The sequence below is a fragment of the Podarcis filfolensis genome (genome assembly GCF_964270895.1).
Source record: "Podarcis filfolensis genome assembly, chromosome: 7".
NCBI classification, from domain to species: Eukaryota; Metazoa; Chordata; class Lepidosauria; order Squamata; family Lacertidae; genus Podarcis; species Podarcis filfolensis.
Window position 1 is genome coordinate 84,173,197 of NC_139603.1, and position 8,435 is coordinate 84,181,631.

The 8,435-nt window shown below is 43.4% G+C and overlaps 1 long non-coding RNA gene across 1 annotated transcript; it reads left to right on the forward strand.

Moving 5' to 3' along the window:
- The first annotated feature begins 4,862 nt into the window (after nucleotides 1–4,862).
- LOC310766302 lies at nucleotides 4,863–6,093 on the forward strand. Its single transcript, XR_014550037.1, has 2 exons — nucleotides 4,863–4,934; nucleotides 5,941–6,093. It is a non-coding gene; the product is annotated as an uncharacterized lncRNA (long non-coding RNA).
- Nucleotides 6,094–8,435: the final 2,342 nt, after the last annotated feature.

An 8,435-nucleotide genomic window follows, 5' to 3' on the forward strand; every position in this document is an offset into this window, starting at 1 on the left:
CAGTTTTTCCAGATCATTTGGCCAGCATGACTAAGCCGCTTCTGGCGAAACCAGAGCAGCACACGGAAACACCGCTCACCTTCCTGCCGAAGCAGTACCTATTTATCTACTTGCACTTTGATGTGCTTTCAAACTGCTAGGTTGGCAAGAGCTGGGACCGAACAATGGGAGCTCACCCTGTTGTGGGGATTCAAAAACCTCTGGCTATATATACATTATTTACACAATGGGTCTCGCTTGATTGGCTGATTCAACTCCCCTCCTGGAGCCTGATTGGGCTGTTCCTGCAGGCCACTCAAGTTGCTGCCTTCTAGGATCCTACCTGCCTATTGTTCTAGGATTCAAACTCAGTGCATACCAAGGATTAAGGAGAATGACATTTGCTCTGGTTAAGAATAAGAGTGGAGGTGACATGGAATGAGAGTGATGTTTGATCATGCACTGCTTAGCAACAAAGTTGTGCAAAAATGTTCCAATGCATGGAACTGCAGACAACCCGTAAAGCTAAACAACTGCTGCTGATGTAAAATGAATCTAAAGAGTACACAACTATTTTGGAACATGTTGAAATACTGTCTTGAACCTTTCTATAATATTCCACTATATTTGATTAAGTAAGTCTCTGTGCTTTGTGTGACAATTACTGTATAAATATTGTGCAAATCGCAACATGTCCAGGGGACTCGCTAGTTTTCAGGAGTTGAGAAACATCTCTCAGGTGTACTTTTTTTTCCCAAATAATATTTATTACTTTTAAAAGTTACAAAAAAGGAGAAGAAAGAAAAAGAAAGACAAAAAGGGGGAAAAAACAAAAGAGAAGAAAAACAAAAACAATACAATACAATATATAAACAATACAAAACCCAACCTGAACCCATTAAACTAAACACATAAATAAAGCAGAGCAAAAACAATTTAAAAACATCCCTCCTTTTCCATACTCTATCCTTCATTCCCTTGTTTCCTCGACTTCCTCACACCTCCCTTTTTGTATCCCACTTCTGGTACTTGTTTCAGCAAATCCTTTTCATTCTTTCTCTATTTTCTATCATATTATAAATAACATATTTTTTATCCTTATTTCCCCTTAAGGCTAAATTACTTATATGTACTTAACTTCTTATAGCATTTCTGCTAAATCCATAAAATATCATTCCACCATTTTTCTAGCAGTCATTACTTTTACAATATTTCTAAATATAAACTTTAAATTTTCCAGTCTTCTTCCACCATCTCCTCTCCCTGGTTTCGGATTCTGCCAGTCCTTTCTGTCAGTTCCATATAGTCCATCAACCTGGAGATCTTGTGTCTGAGGCTCTTAAATCTTTTCCAAGTCCCTTCTGCAGATCTTCTTCATATTCTTTAATGCTCAGGAGCAAATCTCAGGAAAACTCCAACCTAGCAGTACCTTTATTCCTTCTGGGCAATTCAGCCAAATTTCCATGGTTAAAACTAAAGTCCATAAAGAGTTTCAAGACGTTATTTCAGGATTCCTCCAAATCTAGAGGCCCCCAAAACTTCAGGCTCCTCCAAACCCAAGCCCATGTCCCAAAAGTCAGTCAATCCCTGGATAGAGGGATCTTTCCATCTTTCCTTCTTCAGTCCAAGCCGGGGTCCAATCCTCAAACTCTGACTTTTGCTAGATTCAATCATGGAAGACCTCAATTTATAATCCTCAATTTGCTTCTGAAAAACTAAGGATCCCTCTTGTACTACTTTAGGTTTCACAACAACAGCTTTCTCCTTTTCCTCCACCATTTGTCCTGCCAAGGTATATTCCTGTGCCAAGTCCTGAATTGTTTTTGTGTTGGTACTCGCTTTTTGACTCAAATTAGTCACTTTCTGATCCAAGTTATCGATTTTAAAAATCGTGTCATCTGTCTTTTTATGAAGCTGTTCCAGCGAGTAGTTTATCTTATATAATACAGTCATAATAGTTTCTCCTATGAACATTTTGAATGGTCCAAGGTCAATCTCTGGTTCTCAGAATCCTTATCTTGCAGCTGGAGGTCTCCCTGTTACACTCCTGTAACAGTTTCACATGCTCCCTCTAGAGGGAAACAGTATCCACTTGTATCAATTCTTTCAAGCACAACTCGAGCAAATAAAAATAGTTTCGATTTTCAGTTACTTTTTCCTCCTTTTTTGAATGCAGAAGAGGACAATGGAAACAGTATCTTTCTTATTTTAGCTAACTGTCAAATCCGTTCTGTCAATGAACATTCCCCAAACGTCATCTGGTAGCCCTTTTCCAGGTTCAGAGCAGTGGTAATTTGATTTTCACTCTCTCCTGCAGGCTCACTAGGTCCAGAACTTCCCCCCTCTTCTCCTGCTTCCAAGGGGGGTTTTATATTTTTGACTGATGGAAATTTAGTCCTTTGTCAAAAAATTTCAGAGACTTTTGCTTGTAGCGTCTTTGCTTCAGTCTATTTACAAAAGCGGAAGGCGGACTTCCTGTTTAGAACCTTCCCACTTCGGTGCCAAATTAAAGTATTTCAAGATCCAATTTTCCGTTCTACTCACAGGTAGTTGTTTAAAATCCAATTGTCCACAGCAAAAAGTCAGCGCTCTCCGGTAGCAGCAATGCGGCTTCACTCCGTGAAAGAAGCGGTCGATTCAAAGCACCGCGCCACTCACCCCACGTCGCCCCGGATCCCCAAAATAGGGTTTCCCCGCGAGTAGGGGAGGCGCAGAGGGTGCCAGCCGAATCCCAAGTTCACAGGCTTCTCCCGCCTGTGATTTCAATGGGTCTCCGCCTTCGCTGTGGCGGTCAGACCCTGCATTTCATGGAGCAAGTTCCTCCCGATCGGAGGAGCTCCGCCATTGCCGGAGGCGCCAACCCGGAAGTCATCTCTCAGGTGTACTTCAGCATAAAGAGGAGCTTCAGGCAACTGAATTGAAAAGCAGTTTTCCTGTGGTGCGTTTTCCGCAACAGTATGCCCCCCCCTCAATTCTGCAGCAAATGTAGTAAAACTGAATAATGTAGCTTTGGAATAGAAGTAGCTTCAGAATTCAACTTAAAAATCATGGCTTCCATTTAAAAAAACAAAAACAAAATGAAAACCCTCTACATTTTAGTCTTTATGGTTGTCAAAATACTCATGCAGGTGTCTAGGCAATGCTGAATGAAATAGCAAGAGTCAGGGGAGTTGTTGAATGAGATTCTCTTTGGTCAAAGTGCACTCTCTTGTCAGAGGTGCCAAGGGCAATGGGAGGGGGGTGGTGTCATATGTGAGACATCACCTGTACAAGCATCCCTAAGCTGGACAGAAGTTTCCCAGGCTTTGGGAAGGAGGCAGCAGGGAAACATTTAGGGGAGTAGCCTACTCACCCATGTCTACTGACTGCACACCACTACTGGACCCCAGCTGCCATCAGCTCTAGCCAGCTGGGCCAATGGCCAGGGATGATGGGAGCTGTGGTCCATCAGCTTCTGAGCGCTTCACAGAAAAGGTGCCTTTTGACCAGGAGCATGTGAAGGAAGAGAGAAGGGCAGCATCATGGATAAGAGATAAATAAACAATAGTAATAATAATGAATGCAAAGAAGGTCCTAACTTTTTCGAAACCAAACAATGCTGCTCTTCAGAACTGAAGGATCACTGCCATAATCTCTTACCAGCATTCAAAGGTGTGTTTTCCCCCATCCAGCAGTGAGTCCCAGGCAAGGCATGGTAGAGAGTTTCATTTTCTAGGTTCCTAGCAAGCCATATAGTGTTCCATTAGCTTTTGGCAGAGCTTTGCTACTCTACCTGATCCAGAAAACGCGTTCCTGTCTTCTATTTTAATTGCACCTAATGGGTCCCGCTGTGACAGTAGCAGAATTTGGGAGGCTGTGTTCCATCCAGGGAAGAGTGAGACAAGCGCCGCTTCCCTTATGGCTGAAACTGTGAAAGAAGACACTGATGGAAATAGTGCAACCATCTGCAAGAGAGTGTGCTTGTAATGAGGTTGTCCGTAAAGGGATTTGAATTGCTGTTTGCAATTGACTCATCCAGGGGGGCTAAGTGAGACCAGGCCAGCCTTCCGTGTGAAAGATCCAGGTGCCTGGGACTGCACTGCTGTTTGCAAGCAGCATGTGCTCCATTTAGGGCTGGATGAGACCTGCCCCATCTCCCTTGGTGCTGAAAGTATAGACCAACTTGCTGCCTGCCACTATGCTGCTGCACCAAGCAAGAAAGCCCTTTTTCAGAGGGGTTATGTCAACTGGAGCTGGGCTAGAGCTCAGCATCCATTCCCGATCAATTATTTGTATGATTCAGATATGTCATTGTTTATTGAATTCTCTCTTTTTTATCTTCTGTGCTACTGCAGGTTTTGATACAATTGTCTTAGTGGAAATGTTCCTTGTTAAATTTTTAATGTGTTGTTATTGTGAGCTCAATGCTGATATTAAAGCAAAGTAAGGCAAAGCAAGCAGTGTCAGCAGTCCAGCTGTGATAAGAGAAACCAAAAGGAGGGAGACTGGATCCCTGCCTGCTATTAAGTTCACTGGCATTCTACCTTGGTGTCCCTTGGGAGTTGAAGTGGGTGGCTGCTACTGAAATTCATGGGGTTTGGGAATCAACACCATGGCCAGTGTGTTACTCCCTCCAAAGTGCCGCTCGGGCGATTAATCCTCCTCCTGAGGCACTGCTGAGACAGATATCTGAAGACATCTGCACACCCTGTCTCAGCAGAGTCAGCAGACAGCAAAAGCAAGGCTTTGAGGTGTGGATACAAAGCTCTACATTTATTATTTACAGGACAAAGATAAACATGGCGCCTCTCAGCTTCATCATCGGGGGGGGGGGAGCAAAAGTAGTATCATGGAAACAGCGTATCTGAACTTCCGTTCCCATGACATCCAACACTGTGGAATGAAAACACACAGACATGTGATGAAACAATCCCATATCTGCAGCACGAAGGAATGAATTCCCAACATCCTAGAGGGTATTTTGAAGATCATAGTGGGGAGTAGGTGAGAGTGGTGGGCAACTTCCAAAGCAGGATTGACTCAGAAAATAAACCAAGCTATTCCAGACATTTGGGGAATTATCTTGGCTTCTCTCAAAATTGAGAGAGCTCAAATGTTACTAGAAAATTCCTCTTTCTACTTGTAGAAGCTTGTAGGTATTTCCAAGATTTAGTTTGAAAATTGAGCTCTCAGGGTGGATTTTTTCCCCTTGTTCTGTTGGGTCGTGTAAAGAGAGAATGAATAATAATAAACACCAGGGAATAACAAAAGCCCATAACCAGCTCATTTGGGCAGATCTGGGCTTCAGCTGAATTGGGTTGAGATAGTCCTGGATAACCCAAGGTCAGGATGGCCCACCCATAATGAGCTGGGACTGGCAAGAGACATGGCAATAGTGGCAGGGGAGAAGGATAGGCACAAAGCCTTTGAAAAGAGCTGGATGGAGCTGTTTGCAAGAGGACTTTTAAACAGCCCTACACAGTGCTTTGCCTATTTGTGCCTGTTCCAATCAAGGGAATATCCATGCACAGCCAAATGAGCAGGACTGAACCCTCCACTCACCAGCATTCCTGTTGGCTGCAGGGAATGCACTGGGGAAGCAATACCCAGCAGGATTTAACTCTGGTCCCCAAGTAAATTCAAGGACTAGATCCAGGTTGGGTCAGCCCCGAGTTGGGTGAGGGCCGATCCAAAGTCTTAGAATGGCTGCTGGATTGGGTTGTGGGATGCACAGCACCAAATCAACACCCCACATTACCAGTGTGAGCTATTCATGTCTAGTCAGAAGTTAGAGATCTATGGGACCTTGACAACTGTAATCGTAGTCTAGCTTGACTTTTCAAAATTTACATTGGAAATGCCAGTGGGGGAGATGAAAAAATAGGACACTTTATCTGAGAAATAATCATGGGCCAAGTAGAATTCACAGTGATAGTTCCTTTTATTGCTATTGTTATTAATTAAAGCATATTTCAGTATTAGAGAAGTGAAGTTCACAAGGGAGAAAAAGGACACCCTAATTATTTCTCATGGACTAAAGTGCATCGGTTGACTGAGCTTCCCTGTGTGAGATGGCTTCCGAATGGCCTCTCTACTGTTGAGGGGCAAATGAAAGAAGCCACCATTTTGATTGTATTTCTGATCTCTGTCTTCCTCCCTTTGGACATTTTTAACTTATTTGTTCTGAAAGAAGATCCTGGTTGCCTTCCTCATTTAATAGACTGATTTGAAACCATCAGAAGCTCTGGAACGAATTCATAATGGATATTTCCTAAAAATGCCTTCCTTCTCATTTAAAGAAAGACATCCTTTCAGCCTCCAAAGTGGTACCACGTTGGCAGGGAGTACTAGCAAAATTATGTTGAGAATATCTATTGAATTTATTATGAGTTAGCTAATGCTTTGCCTATTAACTGAAGTGCATAGTGACTAATGAATTGGAGAACGGATATTCAGCCCAGCATTCAACAATAAATTATGTTGGATAATTCATTAAAAATGTGGGTCAAAGTGGGGGGGGGCTCTTTCCACCCCCCTCTGTGATGGTCACATCCATTTTTTGATGTAGAAATGAGGCAGCTCTGTTTTGATTCAGAGTCACTTTTACAGCTGTCCACTGATAAATCTTCCCATTGCATTTCCACAATTATATGCAATTTATTTTTTGAAAGAACACACACACAAATTCTTGTGTGTTTTAAAGTTAATGTCTCTCAGCCTAACCTACCTCACAGGGTTGCCGTGTGGATGAATGAGGAGAGGGAAAATAATGTACACCACCTTGGGCTCCTTCGATAATAGGTGGTTATCAATGCAAGAAATGAAATGAAATAAGTTTGAATTTACACCTGCCATCAGTAGAATAGCAGTAACGATAGACCTTCTGACGCCCTGTAAACTGGCATCTGGGAAGATGCATGCATCTGTAAAATCGACAAGCGGTTTTTGCTTTCAGAAAAGCCAGGGATTAGTCAAAAAGTTGCTCAAGCCATGGAGGGAGGCAACATCCCCATCTCACCTCCATCCTTCAACATGAAGCCAAGTGGACCCCACAGTGTGTCAAAATGGTGCATCACAGCTCGTTCAGTGGCTTGGAATGGACTATTAATGATTGATGGGTGAGAGATCTTTCAATGCCTATTAACCATAACAAAAGGAACTCCAACACTATGTTATACCCCTTATCATGGAACAAAAAAGGGAAGGCATCTTCCGATGATATCTGGCTGACTTAGGTAAGAGAATTCTGGGCTAGATGAATCACTGGCAAGTTATTCTGAACTTTGCATCATGTAGCTCCTAACAGCTCCAGCCAATTTCACCATAACATCACCATTTACAGGAGGAACTGTTGTTCCTGAAACTGTTTTTAAGACATCGGGTCTGAGATGTGGAGTTCTTATTTTCTTAAGTGTTTTTGGAACGTTATATGAAAACCAATATGTTGTTGTTGTTTAGTCGTTTAGGCGTGTCCGACTCTTCGTGACCCCATGGACCAGAGTGTTGATATCAAGCCATATATCAGAGGAATTTGGCCACTCTCCAGGTGCCCGGCTTGATTCCATGTTGATCTCCCCCGTCTCGGCTCCCGGCAAGACAAGGCGAGATCTCTATCGGCCGATTCTCCTCAACGTGAGAAGAACACAACCATCCCTCCTCCCTCACTCCCAGGGAGGGGAGAGAGACAGACAGAAATGTATTTACATGCCTTTATTTCTGTCTTTCCAGTAGTGCAGAGAAACGTGTCTGCACCCTCTCACATCAGCAGCCAGAGAGAGAAAAAACTCCACCCATGTACTTCCAGTACAGGGTCATGTGACACTCTGAGCTAACATCCGGTGCTCAGTGCACATAATAGACTGTCCCTTGTTCCCACGGTACAGTCCCATAACATCAACATCCTGTTTGGCTTTCCAGCCATCTGGAGCACTCAGCAGCATTGCTCCTTTTTCGTAACAACCTCCCCCAAAAGAATCAATGCATGTTGCGGCAAGCAAAGCGTGATCCAGAGAAGAAAACAAACAGTTGTTATACACATAACACTCCCCTGTTGTTTCAGTTCCACCCTTGGAACTACCCGCCACTGGTTTCCCCAGTGCACCTCTCTGGTTGTCTGGCTTCCAAGGAATGAGTGCATCTGCATTACCTTGGCTAGCAACTCTCTGTTGTGTCTTTGTCTCTGACTTAGACACAGCTCCAACCTGTCCTCGGTTGTGTACAACAGCAACACATGCAACAGCTAAATTAGCATACTCTTCTGAGTACCTTTTGGGTGGTTCACCCTTTGTGACTCTCTCAGACCTGCGTATGAGGTGCTGATCCTCTCTGCTCACTGGTTCTATCTCAGGACTCTTTGGAGAACCAGTTCCAATGGTAAACAGTGGTTCATCCTTCACCTGTGAAGGTCTATCCATTGTGTGAGATTTCCTCTCAATGACTGTGACAACAGAGCTCTCTGAGCTATCACTGTCGCTCTC